The following is an 11,573-nucleotide window of genomic DNA, read 5'->3' as shown; positions in this document are numbered from 1 at the left end:
AAGAAGACTGGCAGACAGAAATGGAGAAAATCAACAGCAGTTTCTGCAAAAGACAATGCAGAAAAGCTGAGATGATGTGGCGGAAGAACTTGAATTTCACTACAGAATTTGTGCTTTCAATGTGGAACTAGGCAAAGCTAGACAGTCATTCATCTCAAACCTTATAAACAGTAATTTATACAACACTCACACTCTTCTTGCTACTATTGAGAGACTGACATACCCCCACCCCCAGCTCAGATTCCCAATAAAATGCTCTTCGACAGCAAATGCAATTAGTTTGCTTCCTTCTTTTCTGAGAAGATCAATAATATCAGGAAAGGGATTAGTACATCCCCAAGTTATGCAGAGATCAAACAGTAGGGGTGTGCACGGATAGTCGCACATTAAACCTAATTCGGTCACTTTCTGTGATTCTCCACAGCATATTTGAAGATGCATGCAAGCAAAAAATTATTAATTAATGAATAAGAACTGCGGTAAGAACATTGTTGCGGCATCTCTCAAGCAATGAATAAACACCGCTAACTTGGAGAATGCAGTGAAAACTCCTCTTTTCACATCCGCCCTAGACCCTCGGCACAAACATCTCGAGTTTCTCGATGAAAACATGAGAGAAGTAAGAAAAAAAACTTTTTTGAACATTGTCAGAGCATTTTCCTTGATGCGAGTGGTGCGGATGCAGCCGCCGCCACCAACGATGAAGAGGATGCAATGCCCATTGCCCACTCGTCAGAAAAGGTTGAGCCAGTTCTTTAGAGATGATTACAGAGAGTTCAGCCGAGACGACTGGGAACAGTTCTTGCTGGAGCCATGTATTCCACCAGATGAGGATCCCATTCAGTGGTGAAACAAAAACACGAAGCACTTCACAAAACTTATTCGCTTAGCACACTGCTCTTGTTTAGCCTGTATATGCTCCCACTAAGTCAAATAATGAAAAAGAACCAAATAGCCTATCACAGCTATGCTGATGTTACCCATATTTACCTAGCCTTATCACCAAATGACTACAGCCCCACTGCCAATGCACTGATGAAATGAACAGTTGGATGTGTCAGAACTTTCTTCAGTTAAACAAGGGAAAAACTGAAGTCATTACATTTGGAAACAAAGACGAAAGTTCTCAAGGTAAATGCATACCTTGACTCTAACATCTAAAATCAAGTCAGGAAACTTGGTGTGATTCTGGAGACAGACCTTAGTTTCAGTAGTCATGTTAAAGCAGTAACTAAATCAGCATACAATCATCTAAAAAAACATTGCAAGAACTATATGTTTTGTTTCCAGTTAAGACTTGGAGAAACTTGTTCACCCCTTTATCACCAGCAGGGTGGACTATTTTAATGGACTTCTTACTGGCCTTCCCAAAAAGACCATTAGACAGCTGCAGGTCATCCAGAACGCTGCTGCCAGAATTCTGACTAGAACCAGAAGATCTGAGCACATCACACCAGTCCGCAGGTCCCTACACTGCTTTCCAGTTATATTTAGGCTTGATTTTTAAAGTACTTTTACTAAAATAACTAAAAACTAACAGACCACTCAGATCATTAGGATTGAGTCAGTTAGAAATACCAAGGGTTCACACAAAACAAGGGGAGTTTGCTTTTAGTTACTATGTCGCTCGCAGTTGAAATCAGCTTCCAGAAGAGATCAGATGGGCTAAAACATTAGTCACATTTAAATGCAGACTCAAAACTTATCTGTTTAGCTGTGCATTTACTAAATGATCACTGTGCAATGTCAGTACTGATTGCACTATATTTTATGTATAATGATATTCTATTATTTTTCATTTTCAAAGTTAAATTCCCTGTTTTATTGTTTCCTTTTTTATTTTATTTCCTGTAAAGCAATTTGAATTACCATTATGTATGAAATGTGCTATATAAATAATCTTGCCTTGACTTTAACCACGGCAAAGACCATCAAACTTACGATTTAACAGATATGTTGTCATTTTTGCAAGAGCTGTTAGAAAAGAGACACTCCCCATCCATGCTTAAAGTCTATGTGGGGCCATACTGGTTTCTCATTCCCCTATCGAGGTCCAAAAAGGGCCCCACCCTCGAGCCGCTACAGTCTGCCAGCATTGTTTGCTATCGCTGAAGACTGCCTTGGTTCTAGCACTTGCATCAGTAAAGTGATTAGGGGACCTGCAGGCCATGAAGCAAAGACTCTCTGGATGGATAGTAGACTCCATCTCACAAGCGTACTCTTCTTTGGGCCTTCAATGCCCCATTGGAGTATGGGCCCACTCGACTAGGGGCATTGCCTCATCTTGGTCATGGTCCAGTGGTGTATCCATTGCAGATATTTGTGAGGCAGATGACTGGGCCTTACTGTCCACATTTGCAAGGTTTTATAACCTGATAGTCTCTGCCTTACAGGCAAGGGCTCTTTCCGCTTATGACATGCACTGCGTAAACAAATCTGGCAGAGAGCCCTTGACCACATCATGCTCAAGCACTTTGGCATCAATTCACCTGTCACCTCTCGGCTCATGGGTGTGTAAGTGAGAGCAGTACTTTGGAACAATTAACCAGGCCGGTTGTGACCTAAATGAGCTTAACCCGTCTTAGCCTTGGATTATTGTTAACTTTTCTATGGCAGTGGATTTCTTATGGAAGTTTGATATCTTAGTTATTCCATTACATTAGCATGGCATGATTGTACTGTTCCTATATGCGTCTATCAAGACGAATTATGAGTGTAGTATCGAAAGAGAACGTATACGGTTATTGATTCCCTTAGATATGGGAACGAGTACTGTGTTGCTAACCAACATGACTCATTTGTCGTTTCTGTCGAAGTAACCTGAGAATCCTGTGGTGAACGCCCGCATATATAGCCAGAAAGTATATTATTAATATTTATTAATATTAATATTATTATTAATATTCATATTTATTTTGTATGTGATTAATCATGATTAATCCTTGACCAGCATGAAATGAAAAGTAATACTAATTACATTTATGTTACAAAATGTTTCTATTTCAAATTAATTTTGTTATTTTGAATTTTAAATTCATCAATAAATCCTGAAAAAAAGTGTGGTGGTTTCCATTAAACTATTGACTATATAATTGGAGTTGAAATCAGAGGACCCAAGATGTGATATTATCACATATCTTTAGTCACAATATGTTATTGGGAGTTTAAACATTTGCATTAAAATATATTATGAGAAATATTTGTGAAATTGCATTCTAAAAGAAAGATTTGAAATGATTATTTCCTATATTATAATCATAGAGTTTATGGTAAAATTATGCGCAGTACAGTACTTGCCCTGAAAAGGATAATGATGCAATATCCCAAAACAAATTATTGCAATACTATGTTGTATCAATCCCCCCACCACCACCCACCCCTTATATATAATACTTTCAACATTGTTTAATATGTAATGTGAACATTTTTTATTTATTTTTTAATTCATGTATTTTTTTATTTATTTTTTGAACTACTATAATCAGCTGTGCACTTTAAGTGCTTGGGCCTAAGATTTTATCCAGCCATGTTTTTGAGACGCAGGGCATATGGGTTCATGGAGTGAATAGGTTCAAGCTCCGTACAAACCCTCCAGTGTGTTTGTTTAATTGATTGAAACATTTGGAAAATTACAAAAATGTGGGCTTGGCATAAATTAATTTTATTGAAACTGATTTCAAGTTCAGGGAACTTCAAGGGAAGTTGATTCACTGTCTTTGCATTGATCTAGTAGTTTAGGAGGAATGACTATCAATAGCGTGCATCAATGCAGAGCCCCGCAAACAGGCCCCAGTCACATGAGGCCCAGAAATGTTCAACTGCCTCCTCTGGCTGTCATTGTTTGCTCTGGATTGAGTTACACTGTCCCTTGGGCGGGTATGAGTGTTACTGTTGGTCTCTGATCCTCATGGACGATTTCCACATTTACTGGAGGCAGGACATGCTCACTCATACACGCTCACACACTTTTACATACATACACAAACACAGGTTCAGTGAGTTGCTTTATGCCCCTAACCCCAACCAGATGTCCAAACAACGGCTTGAAAAAGTTAAAAATAGTTTGAGTGGCAGCTTACTCTTATTTCTCTACAATCCACTTCCTATAAAATAAGAAATTATGTAAATAACTAGATTTCCGGTGAATTATGCTTGACCCTGTGGGTGGTTAACAATGTTTTTTTTTATGATACCGGTGTCATTTCAATACTTTTAAAGCGGTACCAGTGCCTAAACGGTGCCAGAACCGATACTTATAAAAAAAAAAAAAAAAAAAAAAATTATAAAAATATATAAAGTACGTATAATTAAATGTAGTATATTTAGTGTAATATTTCATATTTAAGTGTAATTAAAATATGTGTTCATAAGTGTTAAGGTCTCAATTGTCGGTGGAGGAAACAGCTGCTTCTTGTGTAGGCTACATTTCAGAGAACCAGGACAAATATTTCAATCGATCGCTCAGGCATTTGATAGGCACCGAAATTAGGATCCAAAATCTGCGTTCTGATTCGGTTCTGTGCACACCGGTTCCATAGGTGCAGTACCAGTGCCATATTGGCGCCGGGTTTCGGTACCCAACCCTAGTTGCATGTCTTGCTATGGTGGTCTAAATGGTTAGCATGTTGATATGTGGTTCCTATGGCCTTCTGAGTGTTTTTGTGTATTTATTCTATAGTATGTGTTTGCTTATAGATCTGGTTATTGACACAGATTTCAATTGACAGTTAATGACTTTTCTGAGGTACAGTAAATGCAACATTAAGTGTTTTCGTTTACAAGCTGTTTTATTGACATCTTTCCAATGTTGATTCACTGACTGAGCGGTTACATGAGACATGATACATTTCATACATGCATAGATTAAGTTATTCTATTTCTTATTATATTTTTTGATATTCATTCTTGTCTGTTTCATGATATAACTAATAATAAAGAGGATGAGATGATCTTTCACATGCAGTACACGCTGCCACTAGGCCATGTCCAAACGTACATGGGTATTTTTCCTTCTTCGATTTAAAAACAAATCTCTGTCAACATGAAAAAGCAAATGCAGGCCAGGCCACAGTTTTTGAAAATCCTCACCCTGGCAGGCATTTTCAGAAATGTTTGGTTTCAGTGACCTGGTGCTTAGTTTGCATGTAGACGAATGGCCAATCCGCGTAGAAAAAGCTGCAGTTAAAAATAGAATAAAAATGTGGACACGTCCTTAAACTGAGATGGCTACAGCAGCCTATTACATCACATTAAAGAATGCCAAATTACATTTGTTTAAAATCTGTGATATTTTATCTGTGAATTTTTATTTATTTATTAAAAGTGCCAAGCTTATTGTGATTTTTGGATTCCAGATGCAGTACAAATAATGATATTATGATATTATGGGCCAGATTTACGAACAGCTTGCACTAGCGCAAACCGTCGTTTGGCGTTAAAATAGTAATGTCAGGATTTGCTAAAGACGAGTGGTGAAGAATTTGCATTGAAAAGGTGTGGACTGTTGTTTTTGCACCTGATCTTATTAAATATGCATTTGTAGGAGTTTCCATTTTAGATAAAAATTTTCTGGGAGGTAAGTATTAAAATTAATCATGAAATGAGATTTACTAATGTTGTCAAATTACTACCATTTTTTAATGCCCCAAAAAAGCATGTCTTAAAGCAGGTTTAAGTTGCCCTGATCTTGGTATATTGCGCTGGCCATTATGGAAATGATCTGGCAGTGTCTGTGTTCTTTAATGTCCCAATTGTTAGTAAATCACCTGCAGAATTTACCCTCCTATTGGCATTTTTATGGAATTGTGCGCTAACGCTAATTTGCCCTGTTTAGTAAATCTTGCCCTATGTGTTTTTAGCAAATTGACATGGCCCTTCTTTTACTGTTTGTCTATGCCTCCCTCATGTTATTGTTTTGAAAAATCACAAATCCAGCCACAGACAAGTAATAGTACAATTTGAGATGTCAATCATGTCCAAAGCAAGAATGATGTGTGCCAAGTTAACCACCATAGTTTAAGGTCACGTTGTAAGTAGTGAACAGATCATTTCTTTTTAGTGACATGCATCCAAGTAAAAAAAGGTTGTTCTGTTCATCAGTTCATGATTGGATACAGGCATGTATCCAGACATGTACATAAATGTGAGCTTGCAGTTGATGGTAAGAAAAGGGTCAGAGCTTAAAGAGATAGTTCACCCAAAAATGAATATTACACCATGATTTACCCTCAAGCCATCCTAGGTGGGTATGACTTCCTTCTTACAGATGAATACAGTTATGTTAAAAAATGTCCTGGCTCTTTCTAGCTTTATAATGGCAGTTTTATGTTTTTAATCATTTTGAAGTCCAATAAAGAGCATCCATCATAAAAAGTACTGCACCCAAATCCGGGGGGTTAATAAAGGCCTTCTGAAATTAATCAATGCATCTTTGTGTAAAAAATCAATAAATAATAAATTCTGTATTTAAACCTTTATAAACTGTAATTTCTGTCTTACGCTAATTAATATAAGTATTATATAATAGAATAACTATTATATATGAATATGAACTAATATATTAATATGAATAGAATAACTATATAATTATTCATATAACTGATTGTATTCATCTGAAAGATGAAAGTCATATACACTTAGGATGGCTAAAGGGGGAGTAAACCATGAGATATTTTTTTTTTAAATTAATTTTCCTTTAAGGAGACTAAATAAACTGGAGAAGTCTGGCATACATCACAGTGACTAATCACAGAAAGGTTATTTCACAAGAAGTTCAGGTTATGACATTTTGGTGTCAAAAAATAAATAAATAAATAATAATAAAATAATAAAAAATAAATAAAAAATAAACCATGCATTGAAGAATTAAAATGCATCTATAAAATAGATGGGGTGAATTTCCATTTCCCGCCAACTTTAATTCTTCGATTTAGGAATTTTATCTCCTAACCCTAAATTTGAGTGGTACTGTAGTTATGGCAAAAACCACTTATATGAAATATAAAAAATTCCTAAATGGAAAATATGTAAACTCTTTTTCCAAAGAATAACAAACATGTGTTGCAGAGCTTGCCAGGTCAAATTAAATTTTCTTGTATTTCGTCATGTAAATTCACAATATTACAACTACATCAAATGTTGTTATCATGTGCAACTAGATATGAATTCATTAGGTCCAGCAATGAATGAAAACAGTTGCTTTTTATTGAAGCTGCAAGCTCACTGCTCAAGCTCAGTGCCAAGCACATTAGCTTTTAGTGGCTGTTATATGACATTTTCATCCAAGAATAAGCATATAAATCATGCCTTTTAAGCTTCCATTTCTGCTTGAGTGGTGATGCTATTGTGTGGCCCACGGATGCACAGTGCGCCCTCATGAAGGTGCAAGCATGTTGTTTCCCCCTCTGGGTGTGTGGGATTTACACCATGGTAAGCGTGTCATAACAGATTTGGGCGAACACTTCCTGGCGTGTCATGTCTCAGTACACAAAGAGAGCAACATCTGCAGATGTGCTGTATGCATGTGTGTGTGTGTGTGTGTGTGTGTGTGTGTGTGTGTGTGTGTGTGTGTTTGTGTCTATGTTTAAGGAACCTCCCCAAGTCTCCACCCACGCTCACTTTTTCCCAGAACACCACCCAGAATCAACCAGGTGTGTGTTTGAGTGTGATATCTCATGTTCATTCCTTTCAGATGTGTGTAGATTCAGATTCTGAGTTATGAGTTTGTCATACTGTACGTTACATATATATATATATATATATATATATATATATATATCGTTTTTTTTATTATTAGGATTATTTTTGATATTCCAAATGTAATATAATAAAATAATGAAAGAGCAATTATTATCATTTGTCCCCAGGGTTTCTAAATGGGCTTGAAATGGGCCTTTATAAAGGAAATATATAGCCATCATTGTATTTTAAGAAGGGCTCCCATACAGGGACATCATTGTATTTGTGGATCTGTGGCTTCAAAAAGTTTAAAGATCCTTGGTTCAGACAACCCAGTTCCCACTTCCTAGAATTCTTTTCCCCACTTGTGTTAATCTGACTGCTTTGTTGATCCAATTAGTTACAGTCTCCCTCTCAAGAGTGCTTTAGTTAGCCTAAACAAATACCTGGTCTGTGGTCCTTGATATATGTCTGCTTATGTACAATACACCTCTTGAGACATTTGTTACGAGTCCAGCCTTGTACATAGTGCTGAGAAGGTTCCTGTTGCTTACCTTGTGTTTACTCTACAGCTCACCGAAGGAGGGGGATATCCTGTCACTGCATGCTTTCTCTTTCTCTCATTTAGCCTCTCCAAGGGTCTAAACAACAGTAGAAACCCAAGAACTGACCTGTGAAACTCCTTTATTTTGCCCTGCACTGGAGCTAACAGAGGCTTTGATGGAAGTCCTTTCCCTGTCACCTGGAGAGAGGCTGATCCACTCTGTCTATATGGCACTTAACTGCGGCTCTCAGACAAACACAGGTGCAGCGTGGATATGGAACATCCGTCTTGGCCGACTAGTAGAAAATAGACCCCTCAAGCTCTATTACTCTCTCCTCTGTCAGGAAGGAGTTAACCCTGAAAGACTGAACATTAGGGGCAAATGTTAACAGAGCGTGTAATTAATGTCATGAGTCCCCTTGACCAATGGGGCGGACTCGCACTATCTGTTCTCAACTAGCCAACAGGATCAGAGCGTGCAGGAATTCATTCAGATCTCTTAATCAATAAGTAACCCTTATCAAAGGCAGATTTTATCCTACCTGCTGTTTCAGAGAAAGTAAACAGGGTTAGCAGCTGTGGCAGAGCACCTTCCGCTTCCAATCATTTTTACATGCAAGAAAACGCATGCAACACAGAAGCACTCAAGAAACAGAGAAGAAACTGAATCAAACTCACTGAATCAAATTAAGTATCAAAGGTGAGCTGTTGAAGTGCTGGGGATTTATTTATTTGTTTATAACAGAATTCACTGTTCTTTTAGAACATGTTAAGAGTATTAATCCGTGTATGTATTTATGATCTAGCAAAAATATGATCTGCCATAAATATGGAAAGAACAGACAAAATTTGGCCTCAGGCATCCTAGAAACATCTGTCTGGTCCACAAAAGGAAAAATCATTATGCAGCGCATTCCAGGATTTAGTAAAGCATCCCTTTTACAGTAATTACAGTGATGGCAGGATTGGAGAAAATTGAAAATTTAAGAATTGGCTTCTTTCAATTCATAAATTGGGATTTGAATTAGAATTGGCCAAGCTCTATAGTATGTTAAATCTGTATTTGAATTGGGAATGACAGGTAGTGGAATATACTGAAGTGCAATTCAAAGAAGTTCAATAGGCTTTCTGGGAAATTATGTAAATGGGAAACTGGGAGTGTTAATGCTTCATTTGCAAGAGTGTCTGTTGGATCTTTTGAAACACACTTTTTAAACTAAAACATTTTAAACTAAAACATTAAGAATTGTTAAACTTTTAAACTAAGCTTATTGTCAAATGAAGCTTTCAAGCCAATATTGAGGGCTTGTCCTGACAAACGTTCCTTTTTTCTTGTTTCAAATTTCAGTTAGAATATATGAATTTTGAGATTCAACTAATTTTAATTCTACTTAAAACACTATTTATTTTTAATAATCAAAAGAGTCTTTATTAATTCAACACAGGGGCAAAGCCAACATGGGGAACAGAAGGCAGACTCACGTACGTAACTTGTAAACCAGACAAAAATGAACTGAAAGGACATTGCTTATAAAGACAGGATAATGAGGGAACTAAGGAGACACACCTGGGAATTAATCAACAATCAAGAAGACAGAAACTGGGTCACAGGGAAAAAACACACACAGACAAGTTCAATGTTCTGACAGTATGAATGGTACAAAGCATACAAACACAGGTACTTCCAATTCATTTTAATTCTAAAAGAGCATCAAGACTGAAATGCTCAGGATATGTTGTGAAAAAGATCTGCGGGTAATTGGCATGGTTTCATGACATCCCAAAAATTAGATTTGTCTGCATTTCCTGGGTCTAATCCAAACACTGATAGCAATCACAAATATGATCACATTGGTGTACTATTCCATGTGTGGGGAGAAGGGCACTGCTTTCATCTCTGAGCGCTGACTCGCTGTGTGGCATCAGTCACACACACAGATGCTGGGCTTTATCTCACCTTTTGCGTTCATTTCCCAGAACCTCTGGCACACAAGGTCAGCTACTCCATAACAGTTTTTCATTCTCCATTCTCCAAGATGTCTGGGTAATGTATTCACATAGTTGACATGCTAGAGGTTTACTGATAGACGTATCAGGTAATGCTTAACAAATGTCTGTGTGTTTTATCTTTAGGGGTGAAGCTGGAACAAATTCTCATTCCTTGTGGCAGACCTGACGTTCTGAAGTAGAAATTTTATTGATGAATTCACAAAGCACACCGAGAGCTTATCAGTACAAGTGTTGTATTTGGCATTGGTTACGGACCCCCACTTTCCCCCATATGTTTTCTTTCATTCCCACCTTTTTTCCATTCACATCCATCTCTGGATGTTGTGGCTGTGGAGACATTCATCTTGGACCGACTGCTAATCAGCATTGGTCGTTAAACTAGAAATGTGTTTTTCTCCACTTTTGGGAAATATCAGTTTGGGGAATGCATTTCTATGTTTGTTTCTTTAAAAGGGGATTGTATCTCAAGGAATTAAGTTTGGACTTTGATATACTATGAAAAATAGCTTTTATTGAAACTAATCAGTTTAATGCTAATGTTGCCAATCACCATAATAACTATGATAACAGTTAAATAGTGAGAGGTTTATCAAATCTTGTGTTGTTCCTGGCTCTGTAAATTCTTCTGATGGATCCCAAAGTAAGAAACAAGTGTTTTTGTACTTTTTTTAAGCTAATGTTTATGATTGAGACCCAACCAAGGGTCCTTTGGGAATGGTTGGGATGTGGATGGATAGATATTTTTTATATTTAAAAAATATATATATTTATCATTTTTATATATACTACCATTCAAAATTTTGGGCTCAGTAAATCCATTTTTTAAAAATACATTTATGCTTCTAATCAGCAATCATTGTCCATATAGAGACCTTCCATGTACCTCATATGTCACCGGCCAGCAGTGATGACGAAAGACTCCTGACTCTCTTGTCAATGGTGGTTAGTGGCCCTACCACATGAGAGCATTCTTCAAACCCTGCAGTCCCACCAAAAGCTCATATTTACTGCGTGTGGTAGAGGCTCCACACTGGAACCACAGAAAACACATGACCCAAACATAAACTGCGTACACAGATGCACAAACACACACACACAATACGTGCAAAGACTCACCATCGATAGAGTCTATCATCACACTAGCAACATGCAAATTGTCTTGCTCTCCCCTTTCTGTTTTAATCTTCCTTTTTGTCTTTTTACAAGCAGACATCCCAAACCAGACCATATGGTAGTAGACCAGAGGTTTCAACATTCTCAAAGCTAATGCAAACAGATCTGTGGTTTTGCTGTGTGTGAGAATAAAGATATAGATACTACATCTGCAATCTCGTACTCTGGG

The 11,573-nt window shown here is 37.2% G+C and overlaps 1 long non-coding RNA gene across 2 annotated transcripts; it reads left to right on the top strand.

Annotated features, from left to right (window-relative positions):
• Positions 1–9,823: 9,823 nt before the first annotated feature.
• Positions 9,824–11,028, top strand: LOC113056759 (uncharacterized). Of its 2 annotated transcripts, none has more exons than XR_003277748.1 (3): positions 9,824–9,899; positions 10,199–10,265; positions 10,355–11,028. It is a non-coding gene; the product is annotated as an uncharacterized LOC113056759 (long non-coding RNA). The 2 variants fall into 2 exon arrangements; XR_003277749.1 differs by having other exon boundaries at positions 9,889–9,976.
• Positions 11,029–11,573: the final 545 nt, after the last annotated feature.

Source organism: Carassius auratus, chromosome 38 (assembly GCF_003368295.1).
Source record: "Carassius auratus strain Wakin chromosome 38, ASM336829v1, whole genome shotgun sequence".
Lineage (NCBI taxonomy): Eukaryota > Metazoa > Chordata > Actinopteri > Cypriniformes > Cyprinidae > Carassius > Carassius auratus.
Note: the sequence above shows the minus strand (reverse complement) of the source record. Positions and strands in the feature narration are given on the sequence as shown.